This window comes from Canis lupus, chromosome 5 (genome assembly GCF_011100685.1).
Source record: "Canis lupus familiaris isolate Mischka breed German Shepherd chromosome 5, alternate assembly UU_Cfam_GSD_1.0, whole genome shotgun sequence".
In the NCBI taxonomy this organism is placed as follows: Eukaryota; Metazoa; Chordata; class Mammalia; order Carnivora; family Canidae; genus Canis; species Canis lupus.
In genome coordinates this window covers 74,294,252-74,311,956 of record NC_049226.1, presented here as the reverse complement: position 1 = coordinate 74,311,956, position 17,705 = coordinate 74,294,252, and the positions used below count along the sequence as shown (strand labels likewise).

General features: G+C 42.2%; 1 long non-coding RNA gene across 1 annotated transcript in view; it reads right to left on the bottom strand.

Moving 5' to 3' along the window:
* Positions 1-12,612: 12,612 nt before the first annotated feature.
* Positions 12,613-17,705, bottom strand: part of LOC111096125 — a 46,942-nt gene continuing 41,849 nt past the window's right edge. The window contains exon 3 of the long non-coding RNA XR_005358936.1: positions 12,613-12,840. This is a non-coding gene — a long non-coding RNA (uncharacterized LOC111096125). The remainder of the gene's footprint in view (positions 12,841-17,705) is intronic.

The following is a 17,705-nucleotide window of genomic DNA, read 5'->3' as shown; positions in this document are numbered from 1 at the left end:
GTGGCAACTTTACATCATTTTTTCTATAATATCCATCTACTGCATTTATCAGAGTTGCCTCTAATGCTACCCTTATTACAGGTATGCATAAGCCAATAATAGCAGCTCCCAACTTTGTAAAAGTACATGCAAAACATAAAGGTTTTCACAAGATAAATTGGTCTTCCCTAAAAAAAAAATTATTGAGAATATATTTATTTCAAGCATCATAGGTGTTGTGGTACTACAGGCAAAGATGAGTAAAACATGATGCTTCTAATTAGAAACATGTAACTGAGGAAAGGTAATAAAAAAATAAAGAAAGCACAGAAGTTGGGGTCAGAATATGGAAAATCAGCGAGTGACAGAGATTGGAGAAATGAATTTGGGATTGAAAATCCCCTGCCTGGGCAGGAGGGGGAGGTGGAGCTCTTATTGATGAAGACTTATCAGAACCCCAAAGAGATGTCTTCTCTGCAGCTCAAATTTTTTTTAAAAAGGTACCAAATAAGACCAATGCCTAGGGAATCAGAAATAAACTCTTCTCCCTAGAGAAGGGTCTTCTCCTATGGTGTGTTTTTTAAAAGCTGAGATTGTGCTGAGCAACGCAACTCTCTGGGAGCTGTGCTGTGGGAGAATGCAGTGTGTTTGGGGCGTGTTTGCTTTTGGGTGGGGCTTTCCCAAGGAGAAGAATTTGGTCTGGGGTCCAGAAGAGCTCTGAGAACTGGGTTGGCTTTTTCACAAGCCTATAAGAGTGGAATGTGACTTGTACACTGAGCCACCACCATGTTTTGTCATCCCTTGTTAGGGACTGTGAAAGACAATTTGTCATTTCGATGTTCATCAGGCAAGTCCAGCAAAAACCAAGCATCTGCAACTTCTTGTTCTCCTTGGCCACCCAGAAATCCCCCTGTGGCCAGCCCTGGATCTGGAGAATGGAATGTCTGCTACCTTACCCAGCAAGAAATGTCGTTTATTGGTCTTACATAATTCTGGGGACCTACATTCCAGGCAGCTTGTCAAAATACTGGTCAAGTTAATATGTCATTTGATTACCCCCTCATGGCTGCCAAAGAATCAATAAATTCGATACATAAGTAAATAAATAATATCTTTTTTTTTCCTTTTCTTTCTTTTTTTTTTTTTTTGCCATTTACCTTTTCTCCCACTACTGACATGATATTGAATCACTCACTTTGGCTGATTCATCTTGAAATGCATAATACAAATTGTTTCAAAGGGAGGTTGACAGACCTGGATGCAAATCTTGGCCCTGCCACTGTAAGCAAGGGCACTGGCTTCAAGTGTGTGGTTTCCTATGTAGTGAGACTGAATTCTCTCCCAGATTTTTAAATACCTGGTCCTTTCTGATTAGTCAGGTGCCAGTGAACTATCAAGCCCTCAGGGAGGATTCCCCTGATCATTGGACTTAAGTACAGTCTCTCTCCCTCATTCACTCTCCATTCCATTCTGGCATTTCATTTTTGGAATTTTATGTTTATTTTTCATTATAGAACTCGTTGCTATCAAGTATTATCTCATTTATTTGGTTTTTTTTCTGTCTCCTTTAACAAGAAAGTAAGCTAATTCAGTACAACTGGTGTCCTTATAAGAAGAGGAAATCTGTGGCGCCTGGGTGGCTCAGTCGGTTGAGCATCTGCCTTCAGCTCAGGTCATGATCTCAGGGTCCTGGGATTGAGGCCCGAGTCAGGCTCCCTGCTTAGCACGGAGTCTGCTTGAGATCCTCCCTCTCCTTTTGCCCCTCTCCCCCACTCATGCTTGCTTGTGCTCGCTCTCTCTCTCTCTCTCAAATAAATAAAATTAAAAAGAAAATAGAAGAGGAAGTTAGGGCACATGAAGAGACACAACGGAGGAGCAAAGATCATGCATAGAGGCAGTAAGATGGAAGTCATCTGCAAGCCAAAGAGAGAGGCCTCAGAGGAAACCACAGGTATTTTTGATATGGTGAAAGAGAAAACCAGAGTGCTTTGTGATGGCAGCCCTCACAAACTAATACTCCAAAAGTACCTACAGGAACCCAACAAATAATCTGGACTTCAGCAAACTTCAAAACTTTCTGCCTCAAAGGACATTATCAACAAAATGAAAGAAAAAACACCAAACCCTACAAAATGGGGAGAAACATTTGCAAATGACACGATAAAGGTTTAATATCCAGAAAATATATTTTTTAAAAAATCCAAAACTCAACACCAAAAAAGACTAACAATCCAATTTAAAAAATGGCCAAAATACTTGGAGAGACATTTCTCTAAAGACAATATACAGATGGCCAAGAAGCACATAGGAAGATGCTCAGTGTAGTCATCAAGAAAACCAGAAGCACAATGAGAGGAGGTAGCTGGGTGGCTCAGTCAGCTGAGCATCTGCCTTTGGCTCAGGTCATGATCCTGGGGTCCTGGGATCCAGTCCTAAATCAGGCTCCCTGCTCAGCAGGGGTCTGCTTCTCCCTCTGCTCCTCCCCATGCTTGCATGTGGTCGCTCGCTCTCTCCCCCTCCCCCAAATAAATAAATAAATAAAATCTTTTTTAAAAGAAAGCACAATGAGATACCACCTCATACCCATTATGATGGCGATAATAAAACACAGAAATGACAAGTGTTGGTGAGGGTGTAAAGAAACCGGAACCTGCATACACTGGGAATAGGAATGGAAAATGATGCAGCTGCTGCAGGAAACAGTGCGGACATTCCTCAAAAAGCTAAATGTAGAATTGACTTCAGGCAACTCCACTACTAGATATATAAAGAATTGAAAATGGACTCAGGTATTCATATGCTAATGTTTACGGCAGCATTATTCACAAGAGCCAAAGGCGAAATCAACCCAAGATCCACAAACAGATTCAGGGGTAATGAAGGCAGTCTATCCACATAAGCAACCATAAAAAGGAATAGAATTCTGACACGTGTTACAATGTGGATAAATCTAGAAACATCATGCCAAGTGAAATAAGGCAGACACAAAAGGACAGTGTGTGATCCACTTATGAAATATCTAGAAGAGGCAAATTCAAAGAGTCAGAATACAAACCTAGAGATCACCAGTGGACAGAGGAAGAAGGGAGATTGGGGAGTTACTGCTTATGGGTTACAGAGTTCCTGCTTGGGGTGATTAAAAAAAACTTCAGAAACAGATCATGGCCATGGTAGCTTGGCACTATGAATGTTAATGTGTACTTAATGTCACTGTACTGTACACTTAAAAACGGTTCAAATGGCAAATGTTACATTTACCACGAAAAGGAAAAAAATGAATAAATGATTTATAACACCACTGTTTTTCTTTGTCCAGATTGGATGTGTCCTATCAATAGTTGGTATAACTGATGCTATATTTAAGTAACTTTTTTTTTTTTATATTTAAGTAACTTTTTGGGGGTAGGGGCACATGACTGGCTCAGCCCGTGGAGTATGTGACTCTTGATTTCAGCCCCATGTTTGGTGTAGGGATTACTTAAAAGAAGCATTTTTTCTCCTCGGATTTTATTTCTAACATGACTTTGGAGGTATGCCATTATGATTTTGTAAGTTGGGGATTTCACATATCCTGTACATATTCTTCCTTGGAAGCAAGCTTCAAAACTGGCTTTGGGAATCTTCTCTAAAGCCACAGACTAGGTTCAGCTCCCTGTGCAAGGCACCATCACAGCTTGCTTTTTCTTCATAATGCCCATTATCACTGGTATCCCTGTCACAGTGTGTGGCATATAGTAGGTGCTTAATAGGAACCTATTAATGGATAGAAGTAATAAATGTAGCCAGAGTATGCTAACTCTTCTAGTAAATGTAGCCAGAGTATCCTAACTCTTGCATGATGACAAATCAAAGCAATTTAACTTCATATAGAACATCAAACTTCCATGTTAATATCGTCGATATTAAGCTTTTCTTTTTTTTTTTCAATCTTCAGTAGGCACTCCATCGAAGATATATTTTAAGCTTGAAATCTCCAAAACAGTATGAATTTCTTTGAGTTACTATGTGTAGGAAAGTGCCCAGTATAATTTATTCAAAATTCCTTTAAGGAACCCTAAGTACACTCTTTCTCTCCAATCATGTCTAGTCTTAGGATTACGTGTGTGTTTAAGGAGGATACAAATGTCTTGGAAACATAACATTTCTGTGTTGAAAATGCTCCAGGGGGAGCTTCCACAGAGCCAAAGCATACGTGGCAGGGATGAAGGGCTTTTGGAGGGATGGGGAAGGCAAACTCATCCTGAGAGCAAATCAGTGAAGATTTCAGGAAACGTGATAGAACAAGCCTGATTTAGAAGATTGAGCTCCCTCCTCATAATTGACTCTACAGCTGTAGACATCTTGACCTCTTTGTGCTTCAGAGTCTTTATTGTAAAGTGTAATCATTAGATCTGTATCATTTGATCGTGGGAGGGGTTAAAGGAGATGATGAGTAAAACAGCTCCTGTTTCAGGTGCTTAATTAAACTATCCTCATCACCACCACCACCATTGTCTCCCTGATAAAGCAAATGTGACACGCAGAGGACTACTGACCCCATAACCAAGACCCTCATGCCTCATCTTGGAACCTAAACTCATCAATCTGTTGGACGGCCCCTGATCTGGGAGCAACCGCAGTCCTAAAGATCCAGGTCCTTGAATCATGGTTTATAAGTTCATTAACTATCAACAGTGTTCCCTGCAATATCAACACAGTGAACAGTGTCACTTTCTCAAGTGTCCACCAACATACTCAGATATTAAAATTTACTGTTTAATTTTAATTTCTTTAGAAAGAGAGAGAGAGAGAGCAGGGGCAGAGAGTGTGGGAGAGAGACAGAATTTTAAGTAGGCTCCACACCTAGTGTGGAGACACATGTAGGGCTCAATCCCATGACCCTGAGACCACGACCTGAACTGAAGTCAAGAGTCAGACACTTAACCAACTGAGCCACCCAGGCACCTCTAAAATTTGCTGTTTAAAGAAAGAAAAAAAAAAAAAAAACAGGGATTTTTCTATCAAACCTCTCCACTTTTACATTTTACTGTGTGCTAGTATTTTGACCCATGTGGACCTGCTTACGGATGTTTTATGTGGATAGGAATAGCCTGACTTCTGTAGCCATGTCTCAAGAGCTTTATCAGTTCTCAAGAAGCTTGAGTTCTCAAAGTGGGTACAGGAGCAGCTGGTACAATGCCCGGCCTAGTTGCTGAGGTTTCTGTTCTATCATTCTCCAGGAGGCACTGGACAGGGCCAGTGTTGTTCGAAAATAGTTTATTTTTATGGAACACCTGTATAAAGCTTGCACCAAAGCCATTGGTGGTAAAGGCACAGGGTCCTGCCCTTTGCAAGAAAATCTCTTTAATGGCCAGGGCCGATTTCAGCCTACCAGGGATTTGACTGTTTAATTGGACTTCTGGTTAGGCATGAGAGAGCCTACATTCCCCATTCCCAACTGCAGAAAATGTGAACCAGGCACCAGTGGTAGTTTTGGAGATGGTTTTCGGAAGCGCATGAACAAAACAACAATGAAATCTCGGGAGCTGAACATTACTGAAAAGGGACTCACTTTCTCACTTGCTGATTACATCAAGAGGAAGTGTTTTGGCTCAGAATGAGTAGGTCTTTAATACTTCTCTATTAAAAAGAGAGATTAGCAAGCATTAAGGAGAAAACAAGCCTGAGGCTAGAACCTTTGGCAGGCAACAGTATCTAATTAGAAGGTAATTGGAAAAAAATACAATGAAAATAATACACTGTTTTAAAATTCTTATTATGGCAAGTGATATAAAGATTCCTTTTTAAGTATTTCTATTGGGAAAAAAATGTGAGTTGGCTTAAAGACAAATATTAAGGAAATATTAGTACACAGGGTCCTCTGAATATGTGCTGAGGGATTCTGATGTTTCTCCTATAATCTCCTTTTTGCTCCTTTACTTGCAACCTGACAGTAGAGAATAAAAATGAGGAATTTTTAATCTCCTGAAAATTCTACATGCAATAGAACAATGGTCTCTTGGCTATTCCCTTCATTTTTAGAGTCAATAGCTTGTTTTAATTAGATAATCTCTAAGGCTTCTTCAGGCTATAACTGCTTACTTTTTAGATGAGACTATTGGGTCGCAGAGAGGTAATGGAATTTGCCCAAAGACACAGGGCTAGTAAGTGGCAGAGCCAATCCAAGGACTCATGGCTCCCTGTTTGCCATCTGCCGGGTAAAGTTGTCCAAGTAGGTTTGAGGCAATATTCCCCCTCTTCGTGGTTCCAAATGTACTTTCTTCCTGCAAACTCTAGCCTGTAGGTATTGGCCAACTGGGACAGGAGGAGCATCAGCTTGCCAACTCCAAGGCACAGACCATCTGGTGTGTGAGAAAGACATGTGTGATGATGACCTCAGGGATGGGATGACACCAGCCCCAAAGCCACTGGAGACTCCGCAGTTCCGTTCTTCCAGAGAGCTTAATGATGGTCTCTTCCTTCCTATGACATGGGAGTCTACCCTGTGTTTATTGTTCCCACAGCCCAGACCCAGGGTGGGCCTTCTGTGATTGCTTCCCAGCCCCACCCTGTCTAAACATGCAGCCCCTACCGAGTTCTCTTCTGACGCCCAGCAGAACTTCCCCAAACCCTACCACTGATAAAAAAAAATCCAAAGCCATCATAGAAAATGCCAGAGGTGCCTGTGTCATTTTGTTTATTAGATTTGGTCCCGCTGATGGTTGAAAACCCATTTACTTTTTAACAAAAAGAATTTCAAAGGGAAAACTGCCATAGGGAAAATCACTTCCTGGCCTCACTTGTCCAAACAGGCACCCATCCACTTAGTGTGACATGCATCCTACTGAATCATTCAGAAACTGAAAAATTGCAAAGTCTGTCCTGTGGCCCCAATTTTTCCCTTTGGGCATCTCTTTTCTCATTCATTTTGTAATTGGGGCAACTGGGAACTCTGTAAAATCAAGTGCTGTGGTGTCGTTGTAGGAAAAGCACACTGATCTACTGGTTTAGCAGGAACCGCATTGGAATTCTGCTAGAGTGACACCTGGGATGCGACAGGGAATCTTTCTGGGAACTTAGGTTACGAAGGTTTGCACCCAGGGTTCACTCTCAGCTATCTTGACCAGCACTTTCTGAACTGTAGCCACCATCAAATGAGGAGTCATTTGGATAATGGGTGAGAAGACAACTTTACAAAAAAAAACTAGAACAGTCTAGTTCCTTTCCTCCTCTGCTCAAAAATGTGGCTGCCATCAGCTCTTTCATCCTTCAGGGAGAAATCTGGATGAAACTGCCTGATACAGAATAAAGGTTCATGCTATGCTGTCAGAGACCAGTCAAAGATCACTTCCTGACGTCACCTGGTGCTCAAGCAGAAGGCCGATAAATGCTCCAGCACAGTGGCAAGACAGCCCAGTGGTCAAGAACATGGTGGGAAAGTCAGGCTGCCTGCATTTGAGAATCTTGCCTCCAACACAAACCAGCTCTGGACTCGAGGCATTTAACTTCTCTGCTCATTTTCCATAGGGAGACTCTAACAAGATCTTCCTCACTGGTTGTGGAAGGATCACCGAAAACCCTGAGAATGTGCCCAGCACTAAGTCTTTATGGCTTCAACATGCATGTGCCAATGACAATAATAATTGGCAGCCTTTGCTCACCCCAAGGTGAAGAAACTAGGGCCCGGAATTCCCTCTCCTGCCCAGTTATATGTGATATATAATGAAGTCTCATCCCTGCCTCCCTACAATTCAGGATCTTGTATTGGGTACGTTGCTTCCTCTCCATATTTACCGGGACTCTTTTAGTTGTAAGTAACAGAAGCTCAATTCAAATCAGTTTAGGCATACGGTAGGATTTACTAGATCATGCAACTGGGAAGTCCAGGCACTGGCTTCTGATCTGGTGAGATCTGCAGATTATGAACGACCAAACTGTGATGACCTCCTTTTTTTCTCTGATGTATCACCCTCCCCCACACTGCCTAGCCCCACTGTACTCCAATTCTTGCCTGTGTCTGCCTTATGTGTCGTCTTGTTCTCTCCTACTGCATACAAGTTCTTTGCATGGTTTGGTAGGTGGCTCCCAGAGAGCTCTGACTCATGCCTTCCTATCCTGTGTCCCAAAAGACAAAACTCCTTTTCTTTTGGCCCCAGATGAACAAAGTCTTGGGGAAGAACCTGGAGTGACCCAGCCTAGGGCCTGGAAGTAAAGGCTGGGCCAGTTGCCATGGCTGGAGTCACATGGCTCCAACGATTGGCTGGGCCTGCGTTAATGCCCAACCAAGTCTCTGCTCAGGAAAGAAACTAAGTATATTAATTTTTAATCTTTATTTTCTCCAATTTGTTGTTGTTAGTAACTCAAGACATTGTATATTTTCCCCAACCAAGAGTTCATTTGTTTGTTTGTTTTCAACGCTGAGACTTGCTGAGCTAGAGTATCGTTCACTATGAGATGGGAGGATGGTGACCGATCCTGGTGAGGTCCCTGTGTCTGCACCCTATGTTTTGACTTAATTCAGACCCTGAAGGAGCAGGAAAGTGGTCTGCAGTGCTCCAATGAGTATTCTGTGCTCCTGTTTTCAAGCCCTCTCCTCCCACCGAGATCCTTTCAAGAGAATGCATAGCACAGGAAAGAATATAAGTAACTATTTTCAAGACACAAACTTGGGATGAGATCTGGGCACTACCACTTAGGAGCTGTGTGAGCTTAGACAAGCTATGATACCTGCCTGCACCTCGCCCTCCTCCCCTGCAAATGAGGGTAGCTTAGTTATTTCAAAGCCTCATTGATAAGGTTAAATAAGATATTGGGAAGCATATCTTCTGCTTCCATGTAAGATAAATTAACAAGATCCACCCTCCCACCTGAAATAAACCAATAAATGAAGAGAGGCAAAATACAGGGAAAAATTATTTTCAAGACACTGTACACCACCAAGCAACAAAAGATTGTGATCCCTGGGAGATGGAGAAAAATGAAGCAAACACTATGATTGCTCCAGCTCACTTCCTTGAAAAGGCTTGCAGTCTGTGGGAGGAACTAGAAGAGACTCTGTGAGTTGAATCACTGAGCTGAGTGTCCAGGGAGACTGGGCAGCTATAATATGTAGACTTCTGTGAACCCGGTACACAGGGCAGAATTTTGGAGACGAGAGAGCTGCATGTGGAGAGAACCCCAAGGATCAGCAAGACGGTCCTCCCTGAATACTCAGCAGAGTAGTGATCAGCACAGGCCTGTGAGGAAACTACTCAAAATAAGGGAAAGATTCATCCAAAAGGACAGAAGAGAACATTGTCTGATACTCTCACAGGACCAGGGATAACGCCGCTCATCCCGGCTAGACCTCTTATTTCATGGGCACTGGGGAGAGTGCGCAGGAAGGCCTTGCTTCGGTAGTAGGGGTTAATTAGCTCTAGACTGAGCATTGCTTCCAACCTGCCCAGCAAATCATACCTAGGAAGATCCAAAATGATGGAGCTGTTGCCAAGAAACGTCACTGCATCTCCAAAAAAATCTCCAAAATGTTTATCAAGGTGAAATTCACGATGGCTAACATCCCAGCGTCAGCACGCATGCAGCGGAACCAGAAAATATGACCCAAATGGTGAATAATGAATAAGCTGAAACTGACCCAGAACTGCCACAGATGTTAAAATTAGCAGGAAAGGACATTAGAACAATTATAACTGTATTCCAGATGGTCAGAAGTTGAGCTTTAATTAAAGATGGCTTTGACTTAAAAAGACATAAAAGAGGTCTTTCTTTCTTTTTTCTTTCTTTCTTTCTTTCTTTCTTTGTCGGGAGGGAGGGCTTCTGGGAGCTAATTGGAGGGGTCGGGGTAGGGCTAGCTGTGAGGGGTCTTTTGATGTGTTTTGTGAGGGCTGGATTTGGTTATGATTCTGTTTTTTTCTTTTGTTTTATTTTTCTTCTTTCGTCTTTTTATGTATCTTTTATTTTTTTTCTCTTTCTTTCTTTCTTTCTTTCTTTCTTTCTTTCTTTCTTTCCTTCTTTCTTTCTTTCTTTCTTTCTTTTCTTTCTTTCGATTCACATTGAGCTTCTAGACCTGAAATGTATGGTGTGTAAAATGAATAATACACTGTATGAAAAGAGAGGATCAGCGAACCAAAGAGCAATTTCAAGTAGCCTAATATACATGTAATTGTGTTCCATGAAGAAGAGAGTACATGTGGGCAAAAAGAGTATTTGCAGAAATAGTCGATAATCCGCCTAAAAATTTAATAAAAGCTATACGCCTATAGGTCCAAGAAACTCAATGTCTTCCTAGCACAAGAGACATGAAGAAGTCTATCACAATCAAAACCTGCTCAAAATCGTCAAAATCATAATTGCAATATGCTTAAAATCAGTAATAAATAGCAAATCTTAAAAGCAGCCAGAGAAAAAGAGCCATGTATAGAAAAGCTCAGATAAAGATGAAAGCAGCTTTCTTAGTGCGAGCGAGGCAAGGAAGGGGGCAGAGGGGTAGTCTAAAGGAATGAGTAGGCCTTGCCTTCTGTCTTCTTCTGTACCATCTGCAAAGAAGGTGATGGTGGCTTCCCAGTCTGTGGGGAGAACAGAAAATAAGAGAGTTTGCTCTAAGGATGGAAGCTACCTGACTGGGAAAATGCACACGTTACCTCTGTTCACACCCCACACCGGTCAAGGACTTACTGCCAGGGCCACACCTGGCTGCGGGGATGCCTGTAAGCATAGGCTCTGACTTCAGACTGGAGGGAGACAGAGGAACACACACACAGAGTTCCAGGTGATCGCCAGCATTGGCCACATCGCGCTATTGCCACTTAGTCTTTATCTGGCGGCCTCTTTATTTGGCCAATTAGCAAATGTGTGGCTACCTCAGAAGACTTCAGGCTCCATGAGGAAAGAAACCAAGTCAGTCTAGTATATTCCTGTCCAAAACCTGGTTTTGTTGTTGCCGTTTTGTTTTCGTTGCTTTTTCTTTTTTATACTGTTTCTCTATGTTTTTTTAAAAGCAGGCTTATTGAGATATAATTCATGTACCACATAATTCACTCAATTAAAATGTACAGGTCAGCGTATTTGAGTATATTTGCAGGTATATATGCAACCATTCCGTGGCCTCATTTTAGAGCTTCGGGCCACCCGAAAGGAACCTCATACCGATTAGTAGTCACTGGCTTTTCTCTTCCGTTTCAATGCTAAGCAACATGTAATCTAGTTTCTATGTTCCAAACGCACGAAATAGCAACAAATCTGCATTCTTAGCACCTGCCATGTGGTGGGCACTCCATAAATATACACTGGACATAATTAAAATGTTTTGTTGTCAGCATACCTTCTCAAGTTAGATTCCCGCCCCCCCCCCTCAAGGATTTTTCAAAATACATATTGCTACTTGGGTGAATTCTATCATTTTCTCTTGGTGTCCAGAAGAAGCAAATAAAATCACACTATCCGGCAGCTGGTAATGATCTCCTTCTGCCTCCACCATGGACACCTATGAAGGGAACAATCGTAGCTCCCATTTTACAGATGAACACACCTGAGTCTGTCTCCTCTTCACCCTCTGGCCGATTCTGAGAATTGTTGACCCATTTACCCAACACACATTGGAGTCCTCTGCTTCAGCCAAGCCAGAAAACAAAACCCCCAAGCCTGAGAAAATGTTGTTTTAGCAGGACTTCTTTTGACCCAGGTGTGCAACCTATTCTATAAACAATATTTGTTTTTTTTTAAGATTTATTTATTTATTTATTCATGAGAGAGAGAAAGAGAGAGAGAGAGAGAGAGGCAGAGACACAGGCAGAGGGAGAAGCAGGCTCCATGCAGGGAGCCTGAAGTGGGACTCGATCCCGGGTCTCCAGGATCACACCCTGGGGTGAAGGCGGCGCTAAACCGCTGAGCCACCTGGGCTGCCCTATAAACAATATTTGTTTTTAAACTGAACCCTTACAACCTGCTGTCTGATGTGCCCGCCAACCACCCTCCTATCAGGCAATCTGCCTGTACCATCACTTTCCCCAGAGTAACATAAATATCCACACCAACACTCAGGAAAACTGGACATCTTCGCAGACAAGAATTTTTTTGTTCCTTAAACTGTTTCCCAGCTTGCTCTCAAGCTGCCAAGGTGCCTCTCTTCAATCACTTGATATTCTGACTTTTCTTACAGTAAACTCCACAAACAACCGGGAGCACAGGCGCCCTCTCTGACTGTGTGGGTTCTGGGTATGTGGAAGCAGGAGGGCTGCCGGGGGCCCTGGTTTTCTTCTAGAAGGTCCTCACAGTTTGGATCTCTTGGCTTTGTTTTAATACAGCCACTTAAGGTACCAAAATGAAAACAAAACTTGTTTGAAGTATCTATTTCAGAGCTCCTGGTCCTCGCCCCCAGCCACGGAGTTGCCAAATGCTGCTGTCTGCACCGTCTCTCCTTTCCAACTGGGCCCTTTTCAAGGAAACAGTGGTCTTTCTTTCCAGACACCTTGTGGAAAGGATGGAGGAAACAAAGCAAGGCTGGTGAGGGCGGGGGCTTGGGCTGAGCGGCAGGCTGGTGCCGGTGTCTGGGAGCAGGCCCCCCCGCCCCCGCCCCAGGCCAGCTCCTGCAGGCTTTGATGTTGTGAAGGCCTGTGGACCGCAGCCGGGGAAACTGAGATACACTGACCTGATAATTGATTATTCAGCTGCACCTTGCGAAGACCCAGCCTGGCAGGGGCTGACAGCTATTGCTTCCTTTTGCTGCCTTGGCGGGTGGGCGCCAAGGAAGTCTGGGGCAAAGCTGCAGCCTTTTGCGGGGATGGAGGTAGGAAGTCATCCCGCCCGTGAAGCCCATTTTCAGGTATTCCCAAGCCTCCTTTTTTTCTGATCCAGGGTGAGATGGGCAGGGGCGTGAGGCAGAACCTGATAAGAAGGGAAAGACAGAGCCATTGATGCTTGGGGGGAGAAGAAGGAAAATGAGTGCAGACACTATGGACACACGGAATTTTTGTGGGCTTAATGATTTTTCAATTCTGTGTGGGGTGGATAATATGAATGTACTGGAGTCCAGTGTGTGCACAAGTTGTTTTTTTTTTTTCCTTAAGATAGTAATACCGATCTACCATGTTTTCGTTTCACTACATGTTGACTTTCACTTATTTTAAAATATATTACTGAAAGAGCTTATGAAATTTTATACCACTGTTCCCCTCAATGCAATTTTCTTGTTACTTTTTGACAGATGAACAAATGTCTATGATAATTTTTGAGTAATAACTTCTAATGGTTGTTTTTCCTGAGCATAATGGGCAAACATTTCTGGGGTGGAAGAGAAAAGTTGGAGGCTGTCTAAGACAGGGATTTGAGCTCGTTGTCTAGGAGTCTTATGGGGAAGGGGAGAAAATGGGAAAGGACACATCAGATTTTCCCAGGAGAAAATTCATGCACACACTTAGAATTATTTTAAAATCATCTCACTGCTTAGATTTACTGTTGTTCAAATAATTTCACCCATTTTGAAATTTCAAGGGATTGAGCTGTTTACGCTTACTATAAAGGGAGAAATGTTGACTTAGTAACAACCTTTCGTTTCTAGACAGATAAACTGATCTTAGGGTGACTTGCCAAATGCAATCCTGCTAGTGCAAGTGGCAGAGCTAAGAATTGGGACCCATCACTGTGATTCCAAACACAACTCCCTTCTTCTGATACTCTTGGATTTTGTGGCTAGAAGTACCTATTTGAGTATCTGTCCCAATTATCTGCTAAAGAGAGGAAAATGAGGATCCTCTGCATGACAGCTGATATGCTACTAGATATAATGAGTGTTCAATAGGTAGCATTAGTCTGAGCTAATTACTGTGCTAAGCATTTTATATGTATCATCTCTTTCAAATCTCATAACAATACTATAAGTTGGGTACTACAATACCCCCATTTGTAGGTGAGAAAACTGAAGGAGAGAGAGAGAGAGATTTTGCACAAAGTCACACCATCAGCATATGGCTGACTCTGTATGAGTATTCATGACAGCTGAATACAGAATCATACTCCTAATTGCTGGAGCATACGGATATCTAAGATTTCAGCTATTTGGGTTCTCAAACAATGTGGCTCCAGCTTGACTAGAGTTTGAGTAGAATTTGACCATTATTCCTTCTCCATGTCTGATAATAGCATGGACTGCCTCATTATGTAGTGAGCTGCATGTCATGGAGGGGTATAAAGTAGGTATAGAATATCCACTGAGAGGGGCACCTGGGAGGTTTAGTTGGTCAGCAGCTGACCCTTGGTTTCAGCTCAGGTGATCTCAGGGTCCTGAGATTGAGCCCTGCATTGGGCTCCATGCTCAGTGGATTCTCTTTCCCTCTGCCCCACCCACACTCTCATTCTCTATCTCCCAAATAAATACATAAATCTTTAATTAAAAAAAAAACACAAAAATGCCCACTGAGAAAAGATATCTCTGATCCAGGATGAAGCCACTATCTTGAGGTCTTTCCCAATATTGGGAGTCTATGATGCTCATGACTTGCCTCTTAGCTTTGGACCCATGAGTCTTGGCTTTCCCACTCATCTTTCAGGTTGTGGTATGTGTCTGGCACCTTTGCCACAAGCTTTTTTGCTCATGTAACTAACTGGCCATAAGGCAATTTTGCCATAAAAGACAAAATCATTAAAGTAGAAGAGGGACATTCATTAAAAAGGAAATGAATGAAACATGAAAAATGAACAAAATTAAAGACTATTGTAAAATGCAAAATATTTAAATACATTCATAATGTATTGTATATATTCATGGCAGCACTGCAAGTAACTGATTTTATTTTGTGTACTGTATGTAAGCATTTGTCTTCAAAGTCTTCAAAGTCTTTCATTCATGGTATACTTTTTTTTTTTTTTGCTTACGGATTCATCTTCTTGTTCAGCATTCCACTTTTTCTTTTTTTGCTAAAATTTCTTTCTTCATTAAGAGAGGTATCAGTTTCCAAATACTACTGCACATTTGTAACTGAGCTTTGTGCTGTGCTGTGGAAGCATCTGTGCTGTTGTCTGTTCTTGGCATACTGTCACGTGTTTGTCAATAGATGTTCCAAAGTTCTATAAGAAATGGTCCACTGTGTGGACCATTACGAGGGCTGAGATTAATAGAATATAAAACTGAAAGTACTCTGTCAATCGAGAAATGAAACCAAACTGTCAACCAGGTTGTTTTTTTTTTAATTTTTATTTATTTATGATAGTCACACACACAGAGAGAGAGAGAGAGAGAGAGAGAGAGAGAGGCAGAGACATAGGCAGAGGGAGAAGCAGGCTCCATGCACTGGGAGCCCGACGTGGGATTCGATCCCGAGTCTCCAGGATCGCGCCCTGGGCCAAAGGCAGGTGCTAAACCGCTGCGCCACCCAGGGATCCCCCAGGTTGGTTTTTAAAAAATATCTTTTATAGCAATATTGCCTTACAGCCAAGTAGTTAAGGGGCAAAAGTTCTGTGTCAAAGATGGTTATGGCAAAACTCTCTAGAACATTCTGCTATCCATTGGTGTCACCAAGGTGTATATGGTCCTGACCATACTGCTAAGTTGCATTCACAGTATATGTGAATTCTGGGGAGAAGGATTTCTGAGAGTGCAGTGATGCCTTTTCTCAGCCCAGTAAATCAGGCAATAAACAACACTGAAAGAGTAAGACTTTTGCCTGAGTCCTAGCTAGCATGGCAACAAGCCCCAGGCTTGCTGTAGAATGCTGAAGCCATACCAACCTAACAAATCTTTGCTTGGAAGCTCCTTGCCACACAGACAGACACCTAGCAGCATGCTGGAAGCACAGATTATGTGAACAGGAAAGGACTCTTTTATTAAATAAAAGTCACTTTCATTTTGACATGAGAAAAAAACAGAGCAAGCAAATTGTTCCATGTCACACAGCAAGTTGGTGGTAAAGTCAGCACTGAAACTTTGACTGCAATACCTCCAAGATCTTCCTGAAGGCTCCTTTCATCCATCTATCCATCCATATAACAAACTTCTATTAAAAGTTTTCTTTCCTGTTGTCTATGTAAGATGATGGAGTTTAAAAGATAAAGGCTCCCCATTTCTTGTTTTGGGAGCTAATCGTGCAGCAGGGAGAGAAACACATATCCAACCCTTACAGTAATTTGGTAAGAACTGTAATCAAGACATATGGATTCTATAGAAAGAGAAGAAGGTGGTTGAATTTCCAGGGAAGGCATCCTAGAAGGAGTTATGTTTGAACTAAACTTTGCAGGATGAGTAAGAATGTGTTAGGTGAGAGAGTGGGTAACCAAAAAAAAAAAAAAAAAAGTACGGCAGATGTGTGAGTGGCTATGTGGACATGAGATAGAGACAGAGAACCTTCACCTCACATGAATGCTAAAAACAGAGGTGGGAAAAGCTTTACAAAGTAGAAGCAATGGTTACCTTAGAAAAATCTTTGGGATGTGGGAAACCTCCTACCAAAGGAATCCATAGAAATGTGGCCAGTCTGGAAGAACTGTCTTAAAACAATGTAAAATATCCGAGGACCTATCTAGCTAGCTTGCCTTAACTCATTTCACATCAGTGCAATCTTCTAAGATGGTTGTTGGCATCAAGAAGAAAGTGGGGGAAGACTAGGGAAGCATAGCATTCTTTCAACCATATTCTTCTGTGGAGCCAGCTTATGGTTATGGTCTAAGCCATATATAATTTAGTGACACCAAGAGACACCGTAATCTGAGAGAGACAGTGGGGAAGCCAAGACTAATGTCTCAAAAGCCAAGAGGCAAGCTACAGAAAGCACGTCTCATGAACCATAGTTGTTGGTTCCATAGGTGAGCAATATTAGTAACTCCACCTGATGGTTCAAGAGTCCTTTGGCTGGGTCCACCCTTCTATATGCAAAAGGCTCATTTCAAGGGGGTCCAAGGATTGCTATGAGTGAAAAATATGTTCCGTGTGGTTAGGGTGGTAACAGAATGGATATCTCACTGCCCACTCCGAGAAGGCCCATATCCCTCAAGGAACTGACAAAGCTAAAATGGTCTCTCCATCAAAGCTGTGGCACGGTGCCAATAAAGCCAAAATGAAGAGTTTACAGTTCCAGAAGGGGTCACATGTCTCTTTGAGGAGAGAGTGACTGGATTTTCTTTCTCTTTAGCATGTCTCTGCCTAGACATGCTTCATTTTTTTTTTTCCAAAAGATTTGCTTTAGGTCAGCCGGAGAGAGGAGTTTTGCTTAACTCAAGATTTGGCACAGGCAGCTGGAATGGAATAAATTTTGAAAGATCCAAAATGTGGGGTCTGGAATGACCAGCCAAAGTTATTCAGCTTTTTTTTTCCACATAAAGTCAGTGACTACTGAAAAGGTATTAGTAAGTCTACACTGCCTATAATTATTTGACACATACGAAGAGCTACACAGCTCCTATTTTAAATACATATACACTGTGATGGTTAACTTTCTGTGTCAACTTGACCAGGCCACGGTGCCTAGATATTTGATCCCCTATTATTCTGGATGTTTCTGTGAAGGAGTTTATTGGATGATATTGACAATTTATATTGGTAGACTTTGAGCAAAGCAGATGACTCCCATCATGTGGGTGGGCCTCATCCAATCAGTTGAAGGTCTTAATTGAACAAAGATGAACTTCCCCCATGCAAGAAGGAATTCTACCCACTGGCTGCCTCTGAAATGGAAGAGCAATTTTTTCTGGGTGTTCAGCCTACCAACCTACTCTAGATTTTGGATGTACCAAGCTGCCACAATTCCATGAGCCAGTACCTT